Raw genomic sequence first — 27,767 nt, forward strand, 5'->3', positions numbered from 1 at the left:
GAACTAGAGCGATCCCGATGAACAAGTGCGGGGGCGGGGTTCCCAGCGTGACTTTCGTGCACATACTAATCCTTCCCTCTTGACCCAGGCCGTTCATTCGCAAACTGCAAGGGAAGAAGCGCATACTACCGGCTGTGACCCTGACTTCATTTAGATGCTCCGACTTCATTCAAAGCAAACCAAGATGTCTCGTGATGCTCTGCTAAACCTAACTATGTGTCCGAGCCGGAGCTCGGACACAGTCAGAGCGTTCGGCGTCTCTCTCTGAGAGTCGGGTTCAGCTGCAATGTCTGTTTATAGTTTTATTTTAAATTTAACGATGAAAACGGGGCCTGTCTGTCTGTCTGTGCTCGGAATCGGCAGAGATATTGCGGCGGTCACTGGCGGTTCTTTTGTGGGTCTGCTGATGCGTCTGCTGCGGCTGCTGCCCAGAAGCGACTCCGTTGAATGTCTCTGGAAATCCAGCCGTATCCCAAAGACAAACGCGCTTGATAGCCACCTGCAACCCGGTGGGGGCTTGTAAATATGAACAATTGTATAGCATTAAGTGACCCAAAATGCAGGCACGTTGTAATGCCGTTCTTGGGCATTTTAGTTAACCTTGATGCTTTTGCTGCCTTCAAGTGGATTATCGCTTATTTTGTCCTTTTTTACCTGTATGGTCAAGAATTAGAACGTTATTCTTGTACCTGTGACGCGGCAAAGACGCGCGGCATTTGTACACAGGGATTCAACAAGCAGATCTTCACTTCACCCGGCACTTTTGCGTTGAGCGTTGTATTGTTGCTTATATTTGTTACGTTACCTTGCAGTTATATGTCTTTAACCTCATATTAACGTTCATGCTTCTTCATAAAATATAGGGTTGCTTGTATTTGTTACGTTACCTTGCAGTCATATGTCTTTAACCTCATATTAACGTTCATGGTTCTTCATAAAATATAGGGTTTAACGCGCAGAAACCACGCTTGGGCTATGAGGCACGCCGTAGTACAGGCCTTCAGATGAATTTAGACCATCTCTGGGGACCTTTAAATCTGCGGCGAAAGTTCGACACGCGGGGGTCTCAGCTTCTCGCCTCGATCTAAAAAGTAGGTTAATGTTTCTTGGGTTACGTCAATCTGATGTCATGAGTACTGTAGTAAGTTCGAGAAGGTAGCAGTGCAAAAAGGCAGACGAAAGACAAGGAGGGCAAACGGGACGAACACGCGATATTCCGTTAAGAGGTAGGTTCAATACCTGTGCTTTCGGCGCTATGCAGAGAGTTAATTAAACGAGTTGATATACCACGCCAAGCCCCTAGACCGATCTAAAACCTACCAACCCGCCCTTATTTACGGAACGAATGCATAGAGCCGAGGCCATGAAACATGTTACAGTAAAAAAAAATCACGGGTCTTGTAGAAGTTTTGGAACTCCTGGGTGTCGAACCCAGGTCGTTCGCGAAAACACTCGCGACTCTATCCGTACGGTACTGAGGCCGAACATCGGAGCTCTTCTAACAGTTTCTCAAAACAGTGGGAGTATTGGAAACAAACCAGTAGATGGCACTGGGTTCGTACAGGAATGGTGGGCTTGCGCTCACATGGGAACGGAATCTCGCGACCAACACTAGCGTTCGTGCAATTTAGCCGTTGTTTACGTGATTCATAAATGATCCCTATTGAAGACGACCTCCATATAAACTGAAACCCCCTTCCCCTCTTCCCCCGACGTCTACAAGCCTTCTTTCCCATTAAAGCTCGCGACTACAACAACTAGCGCACCTGTGTTCCTGGTTCGTCTTTCTTTTTGCGCTGGTACTATGCCGAGGTTTAGAAAACATCAGCTTTCCTTTTTATAGCCCAACTTTCTTCCTTAAATGTGCTGCATTCTAAAAGTGTTTATATCTGTTGTGTTACCCGGAAGGGTGCATTGAACATTATAATAATGGCTACATTTGTTCGTTACTTTCCAGTTATGCCTTAAACACTATACTGATATGTATTGTCCGATCCACGGAGTAAAATATAACACTCCGTTCTTCCTTCCTTTACTTTAATTGAGATAGGAATTTTATTGAAATGAAATAAACACAGAAAGGTCGGCCTGACGGTAGTATATCTGGCCAGCTATTCTGTGTGTGGGAAGTGAAAGTGGAGGAAAGAGTGTGGATAGAGGACGAGAGAGATGAAGATGGCGGAGAAATAAATAAAGGGCTATGTATAGAAGATGCCTATACCGATACGGTGTATGTGTTAAAGTTAAGCCGGACGGGCCTCAACTACAATACCTCTGAGAGGCCGCTGCTGCGCAGAAATGTCAGCACAGCTTTAAATGCCTTGTAGGAACGCTTCGCGTCTGGCCAAGGTCCCAGCAGCACTTCCTCCGACACCACACGACAGTCCAAACGGGCCAATGTTCTCACTAATTGTTCTCGAGGTTGCGAATAGCGTGGACAGTGGCAGAGAACATGCGAAATAGTCTCTGGTACATGGCATGTCTCACAGTCGGGGTCACTCGTAAAGCCAATGAGGTGCTTGTAGCGACGGGTAAAGGCTACGCCAAGCCGTAGTCGGTGAAACAGCGTGGCGTAGTTTCGCTGAATACCAGGAGGTAACCGAAACTTGCAGTCGGGGTCCAGGTGGTGTAGTCTTCTATGACGATTGTCAGGGTGGGACCAGTGACTCGCCGAGGCGTGGCGGAGAATGGTAAACAGAAGGGCGGTCGTGTCCGTCCTTGCGAAGGGCAGACGTACAACATCTGCATTTGCAGAAACCTTCTTTGCCTCCTGGTCAGCCCAGTCGTTACCAGCTAGCCCGCAATGGCCTGGTACCCACTGAATGGTGAGGACATGCCCTTGTTGCAGTGCCAATGAGCATAATTCGAGTACTTCCGCAGCAAGGGCATAATAAGGTCCTTGCCTCATAACTCCGTTGAGGACCTGGAGTGCTGGCTTGGAATCACAAAACAGGGTCCAAGCTTGAGGTGATTCACGGGAGACTAAACGTATCGCCTCCCGTATGGCAACCAACTCAGTGGCAGTAGAAGTTGTCTTGTGGTCTAGTGTGAATCCTCGGGTAACGCATAAGCTTGGAATTACCACAGCCGCGGTGGACCGGGATGCAGTCACAGAGCCATCAGTATATACATGTACAGTTCCGGCGTACTTGTCTGTCAAGAACGCTAGAGTCAACTGTTTGAGGGCTATTGATGGCAAAGAGGACTTCTTCCCAATTCCTGGGATGGAAAGGTAAATTGACGGTTTTGATAGTACCCACAGAGGATTCTGGGAAACCACCATTGGGGCGAAACCTGATGGGATCTTATGTTGGTGTTGCAAAATGGCTGCCGCAAAACTACTTCTCGAACACGTAGTAGGAAGAGCCGATAATGGATGGTGTTCGTGCCTTGTGAAGCATCTAAGGTAGATTCGAAGGGGTTCGCCCAAAAGAAGTGCATCCATTGGAAAAACACGTGCCTCGGCAATTATGCCCACAGTAGAGGTACATCGTGGTAGTCCCAAGCATATTCTGAGGGCTTGTGCTTGCAAACCCTCCAATGTGCGCCGGGAAGAAGTTCGCAGGTTTGAAATGGCTGGCAGGCTGTAACGAAGATGCCCCAAAAACAGGCTCCGGTACAACTGGAGAAGAGCGCTCTCAGATGGACCCCATCTCATCCCCGCCACGAAGCGAAGAACATGTACAAGGCTTGCAAGTTTAGTCTTCAACGAGGCGATGTGTTTCGTCCACGACAGACCGCGGTCTACAGTCACTCCCAAAAATCTGTGGTGCGTGACGTAAGGTATCAGTGTCCCCTCAATAATAATAGGATACCGGAGCATCGACTTTCTGGTGAATGCAAGAACGGCGCATTTTTCTGGCGCTAAACTCAGGCCTTGACGGCACAAGTACCGAGACGTCGTTGTTGCGGCTCGCTGTAAACGGGCTCGCAGCTGCGGTCGAGTTACACCAGAAGTCCAGATGCAGATATCGTCAGCGTACATAGTGACTCTGACGACTTCAGGCATTTCGTCCACGAGACCGATTAGGGCAATATTAAAGAGGGTGGGGCTCAGTACTCCTCCTTGTGGAACACCACGATTAACCTGGTGGAGTCCTGTGTCACCGGCAGACGTGGACATGAAGATTGTCCGACCAGTAAGGTAACTGGAAATCCACTCATAGAGTCGGCCGCCTACACCCACAATCTCTAGAGCATCCATAATCGCACTGTGGAGCACGTTGTCATAGGCGCCTTTGATGTCGAAAAACAATGCGCCCGCGATTCGGCAACGGTTTCTTTCTTGCTCCACTGAAGACACCAGATCGATGACACTGTCTATAGAGGATCGTCCTCTTCGGAATCCTGTCATGACATCCGGGTAAATGTTGTTTTTCTCAAGAAACCATTCGAGTCGGGCCAGCACCATTCTCTCCATAACCTTTCCGATGCAGCTTGCCAATGCGTTGGGTCTGTATGAGGACAGCTCCAAGGGGGATTTTCCTGGCTTCAGTAGAGCAACCACACGACTGCATTTCCAGTGGTTGGGGACAGAGCTGGAGATCCACGTTGCATTGAACCATGATAAGAGAGATTTCCGACCTTCGCTGCCAAGGTTTCGCAGTACGCAGTACCGTACACCATCAGGTCCTGGAGCAGATGAACGGCAGGAGGCTGAAAGAGCGGCATCGAGCTCTTGCATCGAGAACGGAACGTTGAGGCGGTCGTCTGTGGTCTGCGGTGTACGCCTTTGTGTACGGGGAAGCAGGGCGTGGGATGCATCAACAAGCATTTTGCAATATGCTTCAGCTACCTCTACTTCGCTTTTTCCTGTGCTTAGAGCCAAAGCACGAAAAGGGTACAGTTGCTTCGGGTGGTACTGGAGACTTCGCACCACTTGCCAAATTCTTGAAAGGGGCTTGCGCGGATCTAATGAAGAGCAAAATCGCCTCCACTGCTCTCTTCCAAGCTTTTCTAAATGGCGTCGTATTTTCCGTTGCACGCGGCGACATTCTGTTAGATCTGCTGCAGCCTGGGTCCTTCTATACCTCCTCTCTGCGCGGCGTCTTATGGCACGGAGTTCTTCGTACACGGCATCTATGGGTGTTCGATGTTTGGGAGTGCTAACGTACTTCGTGGTGCACTCCATAGCAGACAGTATGGCGCTTTCTACATCCGACTCCGACGTAATAGTTGCGCATGACTCCTCAACCATCAACGTAAACTTTCGCCAATCAGTACAACGGATCCTAGGGACATCAGACGTGTGGAACCAGCGCAGTTTTACGTAGGTCGGAATGTGATCACTCCCGTGTGACTCAACATCACAACACCAAGTTGGAGATGTTGACAGAGTCTTTGATACGATTGCAAGGTCCAAGCAACTACTGTACGAGAGCCCACGAAGAAAGGTAGGGGAACCGTCGTTAATAACCACAAAGCTTTTGTCGTGAATAAAGTCTGCAAGGCCATTTCCTTTCTTGTTAGTAGCCGCACTGCCCCACAGGGGGTGGTGGGCATTAAAATCACCGACGATGATGTGTGGACCGAAACATGCATGCACCACAGAGCTCAGGTACGTGAAGTCAAGGTCCGCGCGTGGAGGTATGTAAGCCCCGATGACCGAAATGACTCGACGCTTGTGCGTTAACGTCACGCAAATATATTCATTTGAAGCATGAGCAGAAAGCGCATGTCTGACGTAAGGTATGTCCTTTCGTACGCATAATAATACCTTGCTGGGTATTCCTTCCTTCTGTGACAACAGGAGAACGTAACCGGAGAGACGAAACGGGGCAGATATGTTTGGCTCACATATAACCACGACTGGGAACTTGTATTTAAACATGCGCTGCCGAAAATCTGACATCCGCCCTCGCAGTCCTCTTGCGTTCCATTGCATCACGAAAGAATTGTGAAGTCTCTCTTCCAATAAAGTTATGCCGGTTTGTTGCGCCATAATAAATCACTGGAGTGCCTCAATGAGCGGCTCCAACGCATCTAGAACCTGCACCACAATTTTCGCAGATTGACTTTTCAGACCTGCGATGAGTTTTCGCATAGTGTTTAGCAGCTGTTTAAGCATGCGTAACACCTCATCGGCGATCCTCTCTTCATTGCTGTGCTTTTCATGTGGGCCTTTCACTACAATGGCTGACTTGTTTGCAGCAGAAACCGTTTGCGGCAAGAGAGGCCAGTCGTCGGCGGATACAGTTCCAGACGCAATATTTGCTCGACGAGGAGGAACCGGAGGAGGTCGTGGTTGTTCCTGTGTCAACACCTGTGGGAGTGGCGCCAACGGTGGCGCCGCTGTGGTTTGCAAATCCCTTGGGCGAGATATACTGCGTGACTGTCGACGTCTGCGACGGGAGCTTCGACGACGTCTCCGAACGGACGCTGCAGCCTCTCTGTGCGTAGAGTTATCTCTGACCATCGTGCGCAGAACTCGACGCTCATGCATCATTTTTGGGCATTCATTAGAGTTTGCCTCGTGAGGACCCGAACAGTTTGCACATTTCAGCGTGCCTTTGCAGTTAACATGGTCATGAGCATCACCACACCGCTTGCATGCTACGGCATTCTTACAAGCAGCACTGACATGACCTAGCTTCTGACACTTATAGCATTGAAGGGGCCGTGGAACATACGGACGTACACGATGTCGCACGTAGCCTACTTTCACAGACGCTGGAAGCGAATCGCAATGAAATACCACCTTCACGCACCGCGAGCGACCGATGCGATGAATGTCCAGGATGCGGACCGTTGACGAAAGTAGCTGCACTAGGTCACTGTCGTTGATCTCCGGGTCTACATCAGAGATGACACCAGTCATTGTTTCCTTTCCGTGAGCCAAGAACGAACGCACCAGGATGTTTCCTAACCCTGTGATGGCCTTCAAAGTGTCTATGATGCCGTCGGTGGTCACATCAACCATTAGCACGTTCAATCGGGCATTGATCCGGATTTCCTTGACCTGGTTAGCCGCAACCCGGCGAAAGTACTCTGTCAGTTTCTGACGGTTCAACGTATTTAGGTTATCGGTCTTCTTGACGGGCACATAACCAACCGTGAAGACCTTCGGACCAGTGGGCATTCCGGCCATCGTCTCACTTGTCGTTGAGGTGCGGCGGAGTTCCCTCTTCAAACGACGCCCTGTGACGACGGTGAATTCGCTGTCCGAGTCCATTTCCTCAGTCATGGACCCTTCCGAGGATTCGTGGCAGCCAGGGGAATCCAAGTTGTCGGCTCCCGGCAGCGGAGACGACGCCGACCGCTGTGCAGGGTCGGGGGGAGGAGGGGGTTCATTATCCCCCATCCTTGAAGATATCGTGTCGAGAAAGCAGTTTTTAGAGAGGAAAACGTTGTGTATTTAAGTGAAGTACAGTGGAAAGCCGGGCTAGTTGGAACTGGCTCATGACTGGAACTGCGGTCAAAAACCGGATGAAAGAAGGGAAACACATACGACGCAGTTGGTGGGTGTTTTCCTTCTCTCGTCTGGTTTTTGTGCGCACTTCCAGTCATGTGTATTTAACATTGTACTAGTGTTCACCGCTGTATTGTTTCGCTAAAATAGTGCCTTAAACGAAATTTTCAGAACGAAATGCTATCCTTAGAGTGTAAGAATAACGTTTGTAGGATATGTGAGGGGTTCCTCGGGGACCTTGCCAGCACTCTGGGGTAGGCCCCCACGCTAGCTCCCGGCGTGGCAACCACGCGGGCTCCCATGCCTACGGCAGCCCAGCGAGGTTCGCCGATACGAGAACACAGTAGACAGTAGTGCCGAAGCACAGCCGTTTATTTGGGGAATCCCAAAGCATGCGAGCACAGGGCTCGACGGCGTTCACGAATCACGCCATCCGGGTCGTGATCGTGAACGGGAGGCAGGCACTCACGGCGCGCGACAAACAACAGTTCCCACCTGAGAGACATGGTATCCGCGATCGCCGCGATGTTCCGCCGACCCAGCCCTGACCGGGTCTCCGCCCAGACTCACCCGACTCCTGCGCGCACACGTTCGCGCCGCCCGCGCCCGCGCGCCTATGCCCGCACTAAAGATCGGTGGTGCCATCTCTCGGGGGACGCCGACGAACCAGCGGAGCGCCAGACCGGTTTCCGCGCACAAGTCTCTCCCGAAGCGCGCGCCGGCTCGGGATCGCGGGTCGCGATTCTCCACGATTCCCACACTCATCCCCCCTAAAACTGGACATCACTTGAGCTCGAGTGACGCCACGTTACACCACACTCGTCACGACGTCTCAAGTCAGCAAAACAGCCACCGAACGCCACTCCCATGCCAGTCCACACCAAGGGTTCGCCACACGATGCCGTCGTCCCATGCTCGCCTCACAAACCCGCAAACACATTGCACAGGTTCCGAGTCCCTCGCGGCTGGGCAGCACAGCAGGTTGGCAGGCCGGGGGGTAGCCTGCAGCCGCAGCCGACGAACGCCGGGGTCGCGCCATGATGCGATCCCCCACTCCCAGCTCGAGGCGGCAACAGGAACGGCCGCGCCCACTGCGGCTGCCCGAAGGCTCGCGCCGCTCGCGTAGGCGCCGGATGCCGCCGCCTCCTGGGTTCCGTGGCCGCTTCGGCCGCAGGTCCTTCCGAACGGTTGGCTGCCGCCCGGCAGGCCGGAGCAGCAACTGGCGGTAGCTCCGCGGGCCGCGCTCGGCCCCGCCGGTGGTTCAGCAGGCCATCCTCGCTGTCCGCGGCAGTGGTGACTGGCGTGGCTGCCGGTGGTATCCGTTTGCTGCAGGTCTCGCTCTCACCAACTGGTGCAGACGATTCCCATACTTGAAGGCTGGAGCAGAGGGACTCCGCAATCTCCTGTGACTGGCCGGAGAGTGACTGACCCGATGGCACTCCCCCTTGCACGTTCGCTTGCTCGCAGAATTACGAGTCCGGCAACTGTGCTCCAGCAGCCACCCCCGCCGGGAGGCAGCTCGCCTGACTATTACGGGTTGTCGGCATCGAAACACCCGTCCGAGCTATTTCGGCCTGGTGCGTTGGTCGGCAAACCAGCGTCAGCATCAAGCAGGCGGGGCTCCTGCAACTCACTCGCCAGCCCCAACCACAATACCAGCGGCTTACGAGCGCATATCACCGGTATAGGTCGCCTGAGAGTCCGTCTCTTCGTAAGACTGGCGATCACTCGCGACCAACGAGCCCGCTGCCGAGCCGCGCGAAGCTCTTACCACGGCCGCTGGATGAAAGGCGCACTAATCCAGCGGCCGTGCTCTTACTGCCTAAACGCAGTCTCGAGCGGAGACTTCACGGCATCGAGACGCACGCACTCCGGAAGCGCGGAGACAACGGTCCCATTGTTCCCGCTTCACCCCGCAGCGAGAGGAGACTCCGCAGCCCAGCTCTGTGAAGAAAATTTGTTAAGGGTGTGCGACGGGCTCCAGGGAACCCTGTATGCGAGGAAAACATGGAGCCTCCTACGACACCTCATTGACCCTCTGAACACCAAAAGTGCGGGCAACCGAAATCTCACACGCACGCTGAATAATTTTAAAGGAGACAGCAAACGCCTGATGGATGTGCTCAAAGACAAGTATTTGAAAACAGAAAAGTCGGGAGCACCGATACCCGGATACGAGGGAAAGGAAAACCCGGACTTGGACCAACCCTTCACCGATCGGGAGCTGGTAACAGCGATCGATGAGAGCAACCAAGCCAGCGCCCCAGGGAAGGACGCCATTACCTACAAACTGCTGAGGAATCTCAGCGATGGGAGCCGAAGTGAGCTCTTAGGATATATAAACAAGGCGTGGAACGAGGGGTCACTGCCCAAGGAATGGAAGGAAGCAGAGGTACGGTTCATACCGAAGCCAGGCAAGACTCCACACGTCGATAACATGAGACCCATCTCCCTGACGTCGTGTGTGGGAAAAGTGGTCGAGCGCATGATCCTGAAAAGGCTGCAGAGACACCTTGATGCCACTGATCAGATGCCGTCGTCCATGTACGGTTTCAGGGAACACCTGGGCACCCAGGATGTCCTCCTGCAACTAAATGAATTAGTCATCAAAAAGGCCGAGAATCAGACCCCGAGGGCAATACTAGCCCTGGACCTCAGGGGAGCCTTTGACAATCTGACGCACGAGAGCATTCTTCGCAGTCTGAATAACACGAACTGTGGGGAAAGAATCTACAGTTACGTCAAAGACTTCCTCAGCAACAGGACTGCTATAACCAAGATTGGGGAGAAGTCACAGCCTATAGCACTATGGGACAGAGGAACTCCGCAAGGGTCTGTTCTGTCACCGCTGCTTTTCAACCTGGCGCTTCTGCCTCTACCAGCATTACTAGGGAAAATAGAAGGAACCGATTACGCCTTTTATGCGGATGACATTACGATCTGGACAGCGCAAGCGGGCTCAGAAGGGTGGATGGAGGAAACCCTCCAAAGGGCGGCGGACACAGTCCAGTAATATGCGAGCACCTGCGGTCTCTGCTGCTCACCGCAGAAATCAGAGCTATTAGTGATACAGCCAAGACCCAAAAAGGAAGACAAGAGAAATATAAGAATAGTTGTAGACGACTGCAGCATCACGCCCACGACTCACGTCAAGATCCTTGGTTTAATAATACAGGAGACTGGTAAAGCCCGAACCGCACTCAAAAAGCTCAAGAGCCCCCCCGAACAAATCATAAACATGATTAGAAGGATCACAAATAAGAGAAGAGGACTCAAAGAAGAGGAATCCCCCAGGCTTGTCCCAGCCTTTGTGATTTCGAGAATCATCTACTCAGCTCCCTACCTCCAGCTTTTGAAAAACGGAAGGGACCAACTGGACACAGTTATTAGAAAAGCTACGAAACTCGCGCTGGGAATTCCGATACACTCATCCACGGAGAAGCTACTAGGGATGGCCAAGCATAATGCGGTCTCCGAGCTGATCGAAGCACACTTATCAAACCAAAGGGTGCGACTGAGCCAAACAAAAGCGGGAAGAGCCGTCCTATCTAAAATAGGATGGTAAGAAGCTTTTCGTCAAAACAAAGGCCCTATACCACCCGCATGGGCCGAGACAGTGGATAGCAAACCATTACCTCAAAACATAAAGCCGGACAAAAACGTAGGAAGACGACAGGCCAGAGCCAACACCCTAAACGAGTCTGTAATTAAAGAAAACTCCCAAGCATTTCCCCGAGGGTGAACATGGTTAAGTGCGAATGCACGGGGTGATGCTATGAGGGGGAGTAAAGTTAAAATCCGTTGGCATTCGCCCGTGAGCGCGCGCGAGCCGACCCACGGAGGTCTGGCAGTGTATCGCTGCATATATAGGGGGGTACGCCGCGCCGAGCGCGCCGAGCCAGGTGGCTGAGAGAGGAGGCGAGCGCAAGGGGAGAGGGACAGCGGCGCACGGCAGCTGCAGCCGAGCGAGGGGGAGAGGAGAGAGTGTGACGTCACGGTGGAGAGAGAGGCGCGCGGCAGCTGCTGGGGAGAGGAGGCGCGCTGTGACGTCATACCATGACGTCACGGCGCGAGGAGCGGTGCGGGGAGCGGCGCGCACCCGCGCAGCCACGGCGAGGAGGCGGAGCGAGCGCGGTCACGTGGTGAAGTGACGTCACCGCGCCGTTGCTACCGACGCTCCTCTCCGCTCCACGCCGTTGCTAGGGAGAGGAGGACTGCGGACGCCGCCGCCGCCGGCGGTGGAAGGTTTGGGGTCGCTTATAAAGTGCATTCGCACTTAAAACGGGAGTGACGTATACAGACACCTCAATTCCCAAGCTGGCAATGAGAGCAGCGATTGCAGTAACAGGAAGGGACGAGCTCATCACGTGTGCCTCAGTCATCACACCAAGCCCAAAGGAAGCTGAAGAAATAGCAATTGCCGTTGCGTTGACCCAACCAAAAGCCACGAAAATAGTCACGGACTCCCAAAAAGCATATAGGAACTTCAGAAAAGGATGGGTTTCTTATAAGGCAGTGAGAATCCTCCAAAGGAAACTACCACCAAGCCACAAAATAGAGCTAATATGGGTGCCAGCCCACTCTTCGGTGGAGGGCAATGAATTTGCCCACCAACAGGCCAGAGAACTAATAAGCCGCGCGCGGGCAGAGGGGCAGGAACAGCAACCCATAACGAGCTACAAGGACATAGTCAGTCACTATAAAGACGGGAGGAAGCGATATCCTAAACCACACCATTCTCTAAGCAGAGCGCAGCAAGTCATATATAGATAAATTCAAGCCGGGTCGTTCCCCCACCCTTATCTCCGAAACAAGTCCTACCCGGATAGATACGAGAAAGAATGTCCCGACTCAAGACAACTGGACACACTCCAACACATAATAGGAGAGTGCAATTTTCCCAAGTTCCCCCCAGCCCTTCCCCCCTCCCCTCACATCAACCCTGAACGATGGGAGACCTTGTTGTCCAGCCCCGCTCTGGAAGAACAGATTGCGGTGATCACCAGAGGAGAGGAGTACCTGGAAACAAATGGGGCCCGAGAAGAGGGCACCACCCCATCAAGCGCCTAAACGGCTCTAGAATGTTCAATAAAGTTTGTTCTCACTCTCTCTCTCTCCAGTAAAATGTCAGTGAGTTTTCTAACATGAGTTTTCGGATTCGTGGATTAAGCGCGACGCAAATGAGCGCATACAACACACGATTCGCATGCGAATGGTCGTGACGACGGTCCCAAAGGACCGGTTTTGGCGTCGTGAGCTAGTCGGACGAGGCTCACGACGAACGACTGGCGAGTCAGATATTCTCGTTCCCATAATACGACTGTCGTGCTTCCGCAGCCAATGAGAGCATGAAAACGCCCGTGTGTTCGAGATTTCAGCGCGCGTTAAAGATCCCCAGGTGGTGAAAATCAATCCGGAGCCCTCAACTACGGCGTCTCATCGCCTGTGTAGCGTCGGCGCGTTAAACCTCGAATCAATCAATCAATCAATCAATCAATCAATCAATCAATCAATCAATCAATCAATCAATCAATCAATCAATCAATCAATCAATCAATCAATCAGCCAGCCAATGAGAGCCCGATGGGAGGCCGCGGGTCACAACGACGTCACTGCGTAAGCTTCGTACAAGGCCCCGAGGAGGCGCCAGCGGCAGCAGTTGCAGTTTCCAGTATTTCGAGTTGCGCAGTGCGGGGTGCGCTCTCCGCCGGCCCACTCCTGCCAATGAAGAAGGGGCTCCCACCAAGGGGCCCTACGGCGCATTTTTAGTGAGTAGCACTTAAGCGCCCTTTCCTTTTGTTTCACGGCGCTCTCGTCCCTTGTTATAGGCCTCCTGCGCTGGAGTTTTGGCGACATGCAGCGCCCCTAGCGGCCGACGCCTCTGGGTAGTACAAAAGCAGACGACCCTCGCCGCCCTCCATGTGTTTTCAATTACAAGCCACAGTGAAAGTTGGTTGTGGCGCTTTGTGGCGTGTTTAAATGACTGCATACTGTATGAAATAGCCCTTGAAGTAACTGCAGAGTCTAAACAAAATAATATCCGCTAAAAGAAGCCGATTTATCGGCTTTCTTTTGAGCGAGCTGTCGCGGTGGTCGCGGCGTGGGACAGTATCGCCAGGTCGGGTGGTTTAACTGTTTGACGACAGTTAGTTTTTTTCTTCTTGCGTGCGGTCGACAAAGGAAAGTTCACGAGTAGCATAAACACGTAACGCTGCTCATCTTACATCCTGAGGTAACTGCAAAAGGTTGCTTCATCGGTAGCATGCAAGCGAACGCAAGAATTGCGCAGCCGACTCAGCTGACACTGCTGGCCTGGCACCGCCTTTGAAACGAGTGGAAATTTTGTTTCGTATTTTCGCAAACTAAATGATTCTTGCGTAACGTTTTACGCCGCACGATTTACGAACGGCAGGGTACATGTATACTAGCGAGTAGGTGGGGCAATAGCGCCAATAACAAATTAAGCGCTATTAAAGGACGTCCAAATCACACGCCCGCTGCCTGCATAGATGTGTACTTCCATAACATCACATAACACAGCCGCATACACGGCGCGGGGCCCCGAATATTTTATATACGATCATCACTGACTGTGTTGGTTTTCTAGTGCAGGGGTCGTCGAATCTGAACGCCGCGTCGCCGACACGCCAGTTTTGACTTCAAATGGAGTTAGACAGCGAGACAAGAACAGAGAATCGCGTCCTCCAGTTGAATTGTCCCCCCCCCCCCCCATCTTCACACTTCAGCAGATTATTGTCAAATAGTATTAGAAATTCGGTGAATTTTTTCTCTTTGCATTCAAAGCCCCCCTCCTCCTTACCCCCCCCCCCCCCCCCCCCCCCATCTGATTTGCCGTCCAGTCCTCCGCCGTGTCGGCTGCATGGACCTCGGCCGTTGCTGACCCTCATTCTAGGCTATTAAGTGCGAACTGGGAATGTATGCTGCAACAGCATAATTAAGTAAAGTGAGAGCAAACAAGGAAAGCGAGCGGCCTCTTAGTTCGCCCGACCACTTTGTTTTACGGCCACTAATTTCGGAATCGCAAAACAGATTTCACGCTTCTGACGGTCGCGGCATTTTGTCACTGAGACACGCAACAAAACGGCAAGCTAACACTGCACCATGTATTCGTAACGGTGACGCAAACGAGCCCTGTTTAATGAAAGTGCACGCATAGTGGGCAGGTACGCAAAAGAGCGGCGCACCGCAGCAGGCGAGCCTGCGGTCCGCCGGACTCGCTGGCTTTTTAAAGCGCGATCATCGCCGATTGCGTCAATCTTCTTTTTTGATCGGCTGTTTTTGAGAAGTTTCTGTCACCTAGAGTATTAGTTTAAACTAGAAATTCGTACGACCATCGATCAGTGAACCTGCGAGTAGCAGACGCCGTCACGGTCCCGGCACTTTCGTCGGCGCTGTAAACGTGTTTAGCGCTGCAAAGCTTTCCCCCCTAATGCCAAGTTGATCGCTGAAATAGATCGGACGCGTCGGGGATGAGCTGGTGACCACGTCGCAAAATAATCGAGAGCGTCGAGCTCATTTTGCTTCTGTCAACACGGGATCCTATGGGACCCACGCAGCTTTGTACTACCCGGAAGTACTGCCCGGAAGCCGCTTGCGCAGCGCCCCCTGGGCAGCGCAGGAGGCCTATAGCTAAGCGAACGAAGGTGACACCGAAGACAAACGAAAGTGAACGAGCAGGAAAGTATGGTGAAAGTGTGAGCGGGAGGGCGGTATGCTGAGACGGCGAAAGACATTCTCTCCGGCGGCGACGCGCTGCGAGATAACCGAGAGAACAAAGAGGTTAGCGAAGATAGAGCGAGCAGAAAAGCAGAGGATTAGTTAGAAGGCGCGAAACATGGCCCCCGCGGCGACGCGCCACGAGGCAACGCCAGAGTATTCGCCGCGAGATCGGCATATAGGTGGCGATTGCGTCGCGCTGCTAGTGTGGATGCTCCGCTGAGTGGTAGCGGGCGAAAGCACGCGGGGCGCGTGCTTCGGGTCTATTTTCCGTCGTTTGCGCGCATGAAACTTGCAGACAAGAGTGGTATGTCGAATTTCTGTTCTTTTATGTGCAGTGGGCTCAAAGTAATAGTGTAAGTGAGTTTTAATTGCTAGGCTAAAAAAGTGGCGACCCGCCGGGAATCTCTGAACGGCCGAAATAATACACGGAAGCTGTATGCCGTGGTTTCTAGAAGCTTTTCTCCTGTTATGGATTTGAACATTAGGTAAAAAAAAAAAAACAGAAATAGGGAAATGTAAGGACGCCCCACTTTTTGGAATTCAGTTAAAGGGGCACTGACACAAAATTTTGAAGGCGAGATAACGTCGGAGATAGATTGGTGGGAACACATATACATCATCTGCAAAATATCAGCGGCGAATACAGCCTAGAACATATTTAAAATCAATTTTGAAGTGTGCGAAACGCAACCGAGCAGCCAGCAGAGGACCACGCGCAATTGTAAATAAACAACATCCAAACACGTCACGAGTTTGTGTTTGCCGCTTCCGCACTACCGGCGTTTTACGCGGGCTCGCCCGGCTCGCCGCTCCAATCGGAGGGCCGGAGGGCGGAGCTTCTGCTCTCGAGAACGAACGACCCGATTGTTGGCGGCGGAGGCGCCGTGATTTCGTCAGCTAATCGGGCAGCTGGCCGCGACCAAAGTTCTACAGCGATTCCAGGCACTCTGTTTCTATTACTGTTTATTACCATTGGATGCGAAAACGCGCCGGAGGCACGAAAAGCCCACTGAGCTAGCCGCACGGTCGCTGTGCAGGCGGCGGCCACGGCCGCGAAGTGGCCCAGGCCGGCGCAGGTAGCTCGAGTGATAGCTTGTTACCGCTGCACGAAATTGTCCCCAAGTCCCGACCATAGTGGCTTAAATGAGAAAGGAGTTAATGATGCGATGGCGGGTTGCATTAAAAATTGTCATCTGCACCGCTTACGAGAGCGGCACTCGAATATCCGCCGCAGTGCTGAGCCGAACACATCTGTAGGCGGACCTGTAGGCAGACCGGCCGGCTGCTCCCAGCGCGCGTCTTGCCACCCACCGCCTCGAGCCTCGCGCGTCGTTCTTTAGCCGCGGTAGCATTTGCACTCGCAGCGCCTGCGTCACATCCACGGTCGCTTTTTAATTAAGCGCCTCATGAGATCAGTACGTGGGGGCATTCGCAGAAACTGCCGTCGATGCGGATTCGACAGTGCTACGGCGGCTCTGCTCTGTGATATCCCTCCGACGGTCACGTGGTCAGCTTTGTTCACACAAAATCCACAAAATCCATCGTTTCGCGGCACTCGCTGAAACCGAAGCTGCGACTGGCCGCATTTAAAATCCCTCTAATTAAACAACCATCGCACGCTGAAGCAAATGAGGTTTCTACAGGTTATAAGTAGGTCACTAGCTACTTATCGCAACCAAAAAAACAAGATGCTAAATTTTTGTGTCAGTGCCCCTTTAACATAAGCAGTTTCAGCTGTTCTCATTGGTGTCATGACACGCAACAGCGTTTCACTGCTCCCACATTATTTACAAGAGCTTGCGATACTCTATGTTTTAATTGCGAATACAATATAAAGTTTCTTAAATTTAATCAGCGCAGTGATATAAATATAAATATTCAAACGAGTCTTTTACGTGTAGCTATAGTTAAGTCAAATTTTAGCGATATTGAAGACAGGCTTGATGAATAACGCTGTCACGTCAGCCTTCGTCGCAAGTGAGGTTACGAATTAAATTATTAACGCGCCCAGCCCAGTCAACACCTTATATCAACCTATAGATTTTGCAATGTGATTGGCAGGACTACAGTGTTAAACGAAGCTTCTCAGACGCTCACCTTGCAGTGAGCACAATTTTTTTTTGTTACGGCTGCGCAGTTGACCATTTGTGTTCCTCTTTAAATCTAAAAGCCTTTTTCAAAATGGAAATTTAAGCCGGCAATAAGGGAGAAACAAAAAACCCACAGAAGTTCGCTGGACACGTCCTGCACACATGCGTGCAACAACGTATACATTATAATTTTTTTTATTTGCCTGGCTTGACGGGTACTGTTCAACCTTACTTTTCTTCTGTAAAGTTAGGTCAACTTTAAGGGGCCCAGGCCTCACTACTTTAAAGCATAGGGTTTTCCTGAGGAAAACACATTTTTGGGCAGGCCCGGCTGATTTTAATTGTGCCGTGATTTAAATAGTGCGCACAAAAATGAGACGCGAAAAAAAAAAAAACAGGAGAGACGCAAACTTACAACTTCCTGATTTCACCGAAAAATCCACCTGAAATACTCTGACACATCCACAAAAAATAGACAATAAATAATACATAAATATTAGCAAGCAGTGTAACAGTATCAGCGACTGTCCAGAAGCAGTATATAACAGTAGCAGCAACGACTGTCCAAAAACAGTATACATATTTGAAAAAGGAACGCGGAGAATCCCTTGAAAAATGCTGTTTAGAGGGTGTGAAATACGTCCACGCTAATTAATGTATGCTCCATAGCGCCCGCGTCCTGTGCAGAAAAGTTGCTTTTGTGTTTCTTATATGTCGAAGCTTGACACAGCGCAATTTCACAATACAGATTTACGCGCATTTCACGTACTAGTGATCTTTTTTCCTTTCCATAACCACTTCACCACCGTCAACAAAACATCCTCTGACGTCCCCAAGACGGTGGACGACTGCATTCATCGGTAAGAAAAGTGCGAACTGTCAAAACTGTGTTATTGCCACGTTTCACGCTCAAGCGACGACCACGGCGACGATTATTCGTGGAGCTAAACTAGCGCGTTATTCCGCAACCGCCTCTGATTATTGCGTTCAGTGATGAAATCTCCAAGCACAGGTGACCATGCAATCGCTCACTGCAGACAAGAAGCCGTACGAATCATTTTTGAACGTGTTCAGGGCGCGTCTCTTGTTGCGTGCAACATGAGCGAGCAGCCGACGCGAAAGCGGCATCCACACAAGGAAGGGTTCGTCCCTCCGCCGCCAGGCGCCGGCTGTGTTTTATCTCGGGGCTAATATCGCGCGCCTTTGTGCGTTCGCTGATGCAGCGATCACTTCGTGAGATGCAGCAGGTATGCGTCGTCACCCAGAAGACTGCAGTTCGCCCTGCGCACAAATTTCGCATTAGAGAGTATCGTAATTGTCAGCCAAACATTTTTTTCTGCCCCCTCTCTCTCTCTCTCTCTCTCTCTCTCTCTCTCTCTCTCTCTCTCTCTCTCTCTCTCTCTCTCTCTCTCTCTCTCTCTCTCTCTCTCTTTTGCTGTTTGTCTCTGTAGGTTAGATGGCTCATGGCTGCGCGAAGTTGGTGGTGACAAAAGCTCTATCGAACACCTCAGAGTAGCTGAGAAGATAACGTGGCACGCGTCGTGCATGAACAGGGACAATAGACAGCTGGTAGCATTGCTTGGTAAACGCATGTTGCCAGTGGCACCAACAGCATGGCCGAGCGGAATCATCGGTGCTAAACGTTCACCCACCGTTTTACTGAACCTACGAAATGGAGAGTATAACGTAATAGTACTATTCATTTTTACTTCAAGTTGATCAATGTTTCCTTTTCCTCCTCGGATTTTTCTTGCACATATCTAAATCGGCTGGAGTGCGTCGAAACAGGAGGCAACCATGGAGCGAAAACAGCTGGCGGGCCACGTCGACGACGCACCGCACGCTCGCATCAGAGTATGTGTCTCAAATTCACGCGTGCGGCTAGTCGTGCACCCATAGTTCCGGCAAATAAGGCGTCCCATCGGACCGCTTCGTCGGTCATGTGTCTCAGGCTTTATTCGGACATTTTTACCGCCTTCGTCATGCCCGCAAAATCGCTCGTCCACTGCTACATGTATTCGGGATGGTATGCCGCATCCAATGCGACCAAAATTCTTACCATGGCCTGGAGCTCAGGATTTGTGCTGTTTGTCAGTTTTTCTTCGCGTAAATGTCACTACTAACAACAACGCTTCTTTCTCAATTGTTTATGCCTGTTGGATGAATAAAGTCTCCTGCGAAAACATTTGAAGGAGCCACGCGGTAGAGTGTACACTAAGGCAAGCGATTACAATATTTGATAACCATCAACAGAGTGGATTGAACCTCGTCAATAACGCAAATAGATTTATGTAAATGGTTGAGGCAAAGAATATGCGAGTAACAGAGTAGTTGCGTTGAAGCGTACACGTTGCCAAATATGCGCACGTACAGCCTTTTTTCAAGCCTAGAAAAGTGACCAATTTTAGAGGGCCCATGTTTTTTTCCGAGCCCGCGTCGCTATATATAACCCCTGAGTGTTTCAAATCAGTTACGTTCGCCGTTGTTATTCTATGGGAAGCACAAGGCCCTTTGTCCTTGTCCACTTGAAAACGAGGCAGTTGTTTCGCTGCGTCAAGCAGCCCACCCGCGTTAGTGGCTCGATACATCAGCGCCGATATTGGCTCGAGCCGAGCGGGCTCTTTTTGCCTCGGTCAACAGACGAGGGGCCATTCATCGGCGCGGCATAGCGTTACGATGGACAGCCCGGAGGCCACCGGAGAACCGGGGCAACACTTCAACGTTGACTTCATATCGTGCTGATGGGACCGCGCTGAGCCGGACACGCCGACACCGCGGGAAAGCCGCATCTCGGATCTCCGCGCACTCTGGGCGGCAGAGTTAGCGTGCAGCCAATATAACTCGCACGCCGTAGCGAAGTTTGTGGGCGATCGCGGTGACATAGCTGGGGCTGTTTGAATCGACTTCAGTAAACCTTCCGACAGCAGTGATCATCACATTTTGTTCTTGAAATTAGAATCTTACGGTATCTCAGGACCTCCATTATCGCTCCTAAAAAAGTTTCTTGGGTAATAGACCCCAAGGTCAATAACTCCAATTCGGACCCTTTTATTGTTAACAAAAGTGTCCCCCATGACTCCATCTTAGGCCCCTTGTTATTCTTAACTTTTATTAATAATCTCCTTCCATGCCTTCAGCACTCCAGCTGCTTTCGAAACGCAGATGATACCACTAATGTGTTATCACATCGTAATCAACATACTCCGATGTGCAATATGCAGTATGACTTGTTGGCCATCCAAGAATGGGGATATTGTAACCGGCTCTTTATTACTATTTTAGTTCCGTTTTACTCCCCGCAAAAACACCTGTTGCCGTCTCTAATTTATACATCAACGCAGATTGCATACCGTCATCTGATCATGTGTGTTTTCTTGGTATTATTGTGGATAGCCGTATCAAATTTCATCACCATGTCAATTCCATTTGTAAAAAAGGTTTCGTATGGGATACGTGCTCTGCTTAGGGCTCGATCCTACTTTTATGAAAAACGTTAGTAACTATGTATTATGCGTTTATTCACAGCCATTTGAATTACTGTATATCGTCTTGGGGCAGCACGTATTGTAATCATGTCTGGCCTCTTCAAAAACTGCAAAAACAAGCTTTAAGAATTATTACTTTTTCTTCAGGTCTATCTTCTTCTACTCTTCCGTTCATTGAACTTGCGATTATGCCCCTCTCCTGTCTTTACCAACTAAATATTGGCGCTTTGTTCTTCAAAATATTGCGTTATGGACTCCTGATATCTATTTTCCCTCCTAGCACTATCTCTAACCCAAACTCTACTCGATTCTCTTCTCGTAACAACTTTCTACTGCCCAAAGTGAACACTAACTTCGGTAAACAAACTATCCAGTTCTCGTGCTTGCACTTGTGGAACACCTTAAATCAGGACATTAAAACTTCTCATTCTGTCATACCCTTAAAAAACTGGAACATTACCTATTGTCCTCATTGCATTGATGTGAACTGTCGAAATGTAATTTTATTCCTATTCTCACCGCTAATTTTTCACTTTTTGTACAATACTGTTTTCTATTCTGTTTACCAGTGTTCTCGTTGCAATGTTGTTTACAGTCATTTTGTTCATTTGTATAGGAGGTCCCGCTGGCGGTTTTCATGACCTTGGGACCTCCTCCTGTATAAATGATGGACGCATGTCATTTTGGTTGAAATACTAATTATTTTCGGTTCAGTTCGGTTCATTCTTAATGTGGTTTGCTGCTAACTGCGATATGTGTTTAGTCCCTTCTCCTGCAGGGAGCAACGGATTGGAATGAACGAGAATAAGAGCGAGCACCGTGGCCACAGACACTGGCCTCGCCGTGGAATAATGCGAGCTGTTTTCGTTTTCGTTTGATTGGCCGCATCTTCCTCCGATTTCCCTTTCTGCACAAGTCCCTGTCTGCGCGCTTGCATGTCGTTACCATACATTGCTTGTTTTGAATCACCCCCCCCCCCCTCCTTTGCGCGCGTGTTTGTGTATGTGTGCGGTGAGGTAAATCGGGAGATTTTAATGAAAGCGGCGGACTACGTTAAGCCTGCCCGTAGTCGGAGGCTGCTTCGTTCTTTCAACCTAAACGTATCGGCCCGGGCGCACAGAGCAAACGGCGATCGCTTGCTCTTCGCCGGAAATGGTAAGCCTTGGCCCGGAAGTACTGCACCGGAAATGACCGCCGCGACACAAGGAAAGCGTCTTCGGACAACATCAGTAGCCGTCACTACTTGCCCTTCTACTTGCCCTTGTCAGAGTTTCAGTTTCTTCCCATGCGGCTGAATAAGCGCGCGCGTTGGGATTGACTGTAGGGGGAAACAAGCCACTCCTAAGTTGGATGCGAGAATACGTAGCGGCAGCAAACGAGGTGAAATAGTGCGACCGCAGGGGCGTACAGGGGCGCGCCTTGACATTTGTTCCCTGTAGCAATGATTCAGAGGGCGATATTATGCCCGTCCTTCGCAAAGTTGGGCGCCCCTACAGAAAAGGCCAGGGCCAGGAGGATCTGAGGTCAGGAGCTCAGTCTGCCCGGAGCTGCTTCCCGCAGATGAGCATACCATGCGGGAGAAAACGAAGAACGTCACTTTCCAGTATGTATAGCGCTGTCTTCGAATTATAGATGGTAGTCTTTTGGGGGATACTTAAACATGAAGATTTCAGTATGTCCCTGGATTCAGCCTTCCGGCCAAAAGTTAAAAGAATTCTTCAACGAGAGGTTTATACAGGCAACATGTTTCCAAACCACTAAATCTCGAAACACACTTTATACTTTTCAACATTATTAATGAAAAGGAAACATTAGGCATGTTTAGGGCAAGACATCAATACATAACTGCAACTAGGCAGTGTTATTTTAATTAAAAATAGATGTGCCCTTAATATTTGCGAGAGAAAAAGAATACGCGTTGTAAAAATAGATGTGCCCTTGATATTTGCGGGTGCAAATAAGAAAATATATATGCGTTGAGAACAATGTTTTCACCCCAAAATACAAAAAGCGCTCGCGCCCGCGCCTATACCTCGTGGCGGCATTCCAAGAAGTCCAACAGTAACGAAAAGTTCCAGTAGATGGCTCGCGAGCAGTGAAACGCGGGAAAATTGAATTGACTTGAGCAAACGCAGAATGCGAAGCAAGCTGAAAGATGGCTATAGCCTTGGCCATCGTGGACCCGCAAACAACCACGGTAAAAGTGACCCCAAGTCGGCAATGCTGGCATACGCAACCAACCAAGTGAACCCAAACACTGTGAAAGTGCTGTGCAGTGCGCGTACCAACGGGCTGCCGGTGGCACTCCGATGGTTCCCCGCCCACGTGGGTCCCTTGGGCCTCCGCAGCGGACTGACGAACCGGAACGAGGAGGCCGACTCCGCCGCGCGCGAGCTCACTAGACGCGCGGCGTCCACGAGTCTGGCCTCCTCACCGGACCCGTCCGGCGACGTAGAGATGCCCGACCCCCTCACCACATACGGGGACATCTTGGAGTGGTACCGGCAGACCCGAAGACGACGTCCGCCATCTCACCCAAATCTAAATCGGGAAGAAGCAGTTCTCTACAGACAATTACAGACCGAATCGCTCCTTACCCCAGTGCTTGCAAAACATCTGTGCCCCGGTGTATACGAAAGTGAAATGTGCCGTGTATGTGATAGTGCGCGTGCGACACTCAGCCATATACTCTGGAACTGAAGGACACAGCCTGCGGAGGCAGCGCAAGGAACTCTGCCCTCTCATATCACAGAAGCCATGGACGCTAAAGACTACAGTGCACAAATCCAGGCCGTCCAGCAGGCGAAGGCTGCCCTGGAACGCCAGCGGCCCGAAAACGCAACCCCACCTGGGAAGCGTGAGTAGGCCCGGGCACCAGGCAGGCCCCCGCGACGTAGCGGCCACGTCCTAGCTGCCGGTGATTCCAATAAAGTTGTTCCTCCTCCTCCTCCTTCACCGTTTTTATAGTGGGAAGAGCAGGAAGGGAGGGGAAAAGTGTGAGAGGTGAAAGGGAATTAAAAGAAGGGAGGCATTTAGGTGTGGTATAGGCGGCAGAAGACATTGGCAGAAGAAGGCAGAAGGCATAGGCGGCAGAAGTCTTCCGTCGACATTGAGCAGATGGATACGCTGCCAATATTTTTTAACATCCATTTATGTGCATGCATGAACCAGTGGCGCATCCTGTTCCGGCGTGCGGTTCCATTTCTTGTACAATACGGGCGGAACGCTGATGCAGGCGGATGCCGTCAGCACGCGGGAGGCGCAATACGAAAAACAAATTACTACTTGATTTTAAACTCCCGCCCCCTTCACTGCTACCTTGCGTTTACCAAGCTTACGTGTGGCAACGCGTCCTTATGGACAACCCCATTGAAATATAGTCCAGGCAGTCTACGGCCGCTGCAGCCTGCTGTGTCAAGGGAAACAAAAGTGTTCTGGAACTGCCCCTGTTCCGAATGGGCATGAAACTTCTCAAAATAAAGAGTGTGAAGACCAACTTCGTCACAGAACGCGAGCCTACAACGCAAATAAAATCTGGAGCAAAAAAAGAGAAAAAGGTGGGGTAGCCTTGTTGCACGCGAAAGCAGCAACTATTTTTACGGTTTCGCGGAACAAACTTTTCAGTGAAACGTGCTGGTCCCGACCTGCCATAAACTGAACCCTCACTGTTAAGGGAAATAACCGCAGACGTGCTCAGAATAAACCCACTTCGACGGGGTCCCCAGGAGCTGAGCTGAGTCGCACTCGCTCGGAAAGCGCGGAAGTCCGCACTGAAAGTGCTTCCTTGGTTGCTCGTATGGCCGGCACGTTCACGCGGAAAGTGGCTACACCCGCTAATGCAATGATTCGCGAACGGTGTTTCTTTTCCAGCCAGTGGGGCGCGCAGGGCACGAACCCGACCCGAGACTGACACAGCGGCCAAACAGTCGTGCATGTTTAGAAAGCGTCCTCAGCGTTGCCGCACGTGTGCTTTTCCGTTTTCGTCTGCTTTATTCCGCTTAGCTGTCGCTCTTAACGTCATCAAGTGACTGTAGCCTCGACTGATGAGCACCTGAGGAGGTAGCTCGTAAAAAAAAGTTGCAAACGAGTCTTGTTGGTGCGTGCTTGTAAGGATGGTGCACGCTTGTAAAAACACGACCAAGCAGTAGTATAGGAACACCTATTGCAGAAAAGAGGGACCCACGGTCAGAGTTTGGGCAATGGGGGACCGGTAGAGGGGGATTAAAGGTAAATAGAAGTGCGAAATAACCGTCGTCAGAGTCACTTTTCAATACGCACTGTAAAGAGTTTCAAGACTAAGAAAATAAAAAAAAGTACGTGAGATGAGTAAGCGCAAGCCGTCAACCAAGTTGGTTTAAAAATGGCTGCCATTCATGACCGGCCAGCTGTAAGAGAACAAAAAGAGAAAAAGTGAAATTAACCGCAAGCAGCATTTTTCTGCTTGCGTTTCATTGTCGCTGATATACATGGCTCAAAGTAGTTGCAAATTTTTTCGAAGGAATAATATCAGGTGGCAGCAACCATTTTTAGGGCGGGTGTGTTCTGTAAAAGCAGTTTTTGCTTTTACATGGGTCTTATAGACAAACAGTAAACGATGCCCCCTTCTTCGTTCCTAAAATATGCAGGAATATTGGCAGGCTGGTTGTATGATTTTATGCACAGCTGTTTCAATCGGCAGTAGCCCTTTCTGCAGACAATGAGTCTGCTATAAACACTCTGCGACGAGAGTTTATCAGAACATGCAAGGCTTCTTACGCTGTCCCACCCAGCTGCGCCCAGGCGCGTCCATTTGCAACCTGTCATTACAATTTATGTTTTACCTGTGAAGAGCTTTATGAATGTCCTTTTTTTGTTCTTTTGAACCTTATTTCAGGGAGCCGCTGTTAGAAATGCAGAAAGCGGTAGGTGATTGTGAGAAAGCAGATAAAGCTGTTTAGCAGGTTAAAATTTCGCATAAGAGTTTCAAGCGTTTAGTGAGCTCTAAAAAGAGACACAAAATTGTTTTGACTGGTTTGCTGCGACCACATTCGGTGTCAAGTTAATTTATATGACAATGTGTGATACAAATTTTATTCAGAAATACTACGCGCGCATCATGCGGTGCTTAAGTTTCCTCCAAAGAACAACAATTCCACTAAATATAATCCTTCAGGTTGAGGAATAAGAACACATAGGGCTTTGAATTCATAAAGTTGTTCCGTACTTTACGTGTACACACGCAAAAACAAAAAGAAGAAAACGGCGAATGGGTACTGTTTTTCTGAAAAAAAAAAAAGTTTTTACTCCTTTTGTTTTCCTAATGAGCAGTATCTAGCGCTCTCATAATAGTCTGCCTTATCATAAAAAATTATTTTAACGGGGCGAAATGCGACTGCGGCTGCCACGGCATCGATCACTCGTTTTTGTTGTTTTAAACTAAAAGGAAAAAGAGCGTGTCACTGAGGATACTGTCAAGTCAAGTCAAGTCAAGTCGTTTTTATTTCCACCAAAATTTCTGTGGGGTACCCCAGGCGAAAAGCGGCCATAGATCGCTTGAATGTGCCTGGGGGCCCGGGCCTGAGCATGGTCGCTTGAAGGTTATTGTCAACCTTCAAGCGACCACGCTCAGGACCCGCCGCGGTGTCTCAGGGGCTAAGGCGTTGTGCTGCTGAGGCCAAGCACGCGGGTTCGATCGCTTTTCTGATGAAGGCGAAAAACGAAAGCGCCCGCGTGTTCAAGATTTCGGCGCACGTTAAAGATCCCCAAGTAGTCAATATTCCGGAACCCTCCGGCGCGCCTCACCGCCTGTGAAGCGCGCCGGTGCGTTAAACCCCACAATCAATCAGTCAACCACGCTAAGATATTTTGATTGGCTAAACGTTTATGTCGTTGCCTTCGCTAGTGATACAACAGATCCAGTGGAAAACTACCACTAATCACGTGTCCAGGCCATTGACTTGCGCGTCCCGCACGGAGCGACACAACGTGCTACCGAGCGGTATACAATGAAAATGCCTTGGTCAGGCAGGGTTGATCACTTAAGCTGGCACGAATGTAACGCCTTGTAAGCTCGCGTATTTTGATAAATCTGCTTATGAACGAACTACTAATTGTGATGGCTTGTAAACCCGTGATATCTGCAGATAAAAACTTTGTCATGTCACAGATGGAGCGTTGTCATCCTTCCCGCCGCAACAAACGACGTGAGCGGCTTTTGCCGTATCTTTTCAACTTCATTTGTGGGCCGAAATTTTCGCCCTTAGTTCTAATGCGGCGTGTCATATATATCAAGAAAAGTGGTTCGTTGGAATGTAACGTCACCGTCACTTGTAGGTGTTAAACAGTCGAGCTAGTCACCCGTGCTTTCAACGCGCAAAAAGTGGAGGGATCCTCCGGGTCCTCGTTGTGACAGCCATCTTGGATCGCTTTGTGCGCTGCCTATAGGGACCGGGCGGCCGTTGTATGGCACCACCGTCGCTTCAGCGAACAGCGCCGCCCGTGGCGAACCGCTCGTCAGTGGAATGCCGGTGGCGGCAAGCGCAGCGTTGTTGTGCATGGCTTTCAGCCGTTCTGCTGCAGTGTGGCTTGAAAAGCGTAGATAACCACAAGGACTTTTGTCACACCGGTAAATCTTGAGCATAGAAATGACGTTTACGAGGCATGACATGTGTGTCACTTACGCCAATACTCAGTAATTACAAATAGCAGACGACGCTCAATGCGCCAAGCTTGAATTCAAGCTGTAAGTGCAAGTCCGTTCCTTCGCGCAAATTTTTCATGCTTGCGTGCACTTTGGCGTATCGAGGAATATATCGCAGCTAAATGCTACTACAAAGCCTGTGTGTTCAGCCGATCCAGGAATGCTGCGGCGCTAGCCTTTGTCAGTTGATGACGAAATGGCGTCGTGCACATGCGAAAGGCAAATTTGGGGCGTGCATTCTAAGATTTACCTCAAAACAGAAATTGTGATGGATGACGCTTCCGTAACTTCATTTGCTACGGTAGAAAAGTGTTTAATTTCACAGAAATACACTTACTACAGTCATCGGGAATCGTTTGCAGAAT

Source organism: Haemaphysalis longicornis, unplaced genomic scaffold, assembly GCF_048455015.1.
Source record: "Haemaphysalis longicornis isolate Haplotype H1 unplaced genomic scaffold, Haemaphysalis longicornis Haplotype H1 scaffold_1, whole genome shotgun sequence".
NCBI lineage: Eukaryota > Metazoa > Arthropoda > Arachnida > Ixodida > Ixodidae > Haemaphysalis > Haemaphysalis longicornis.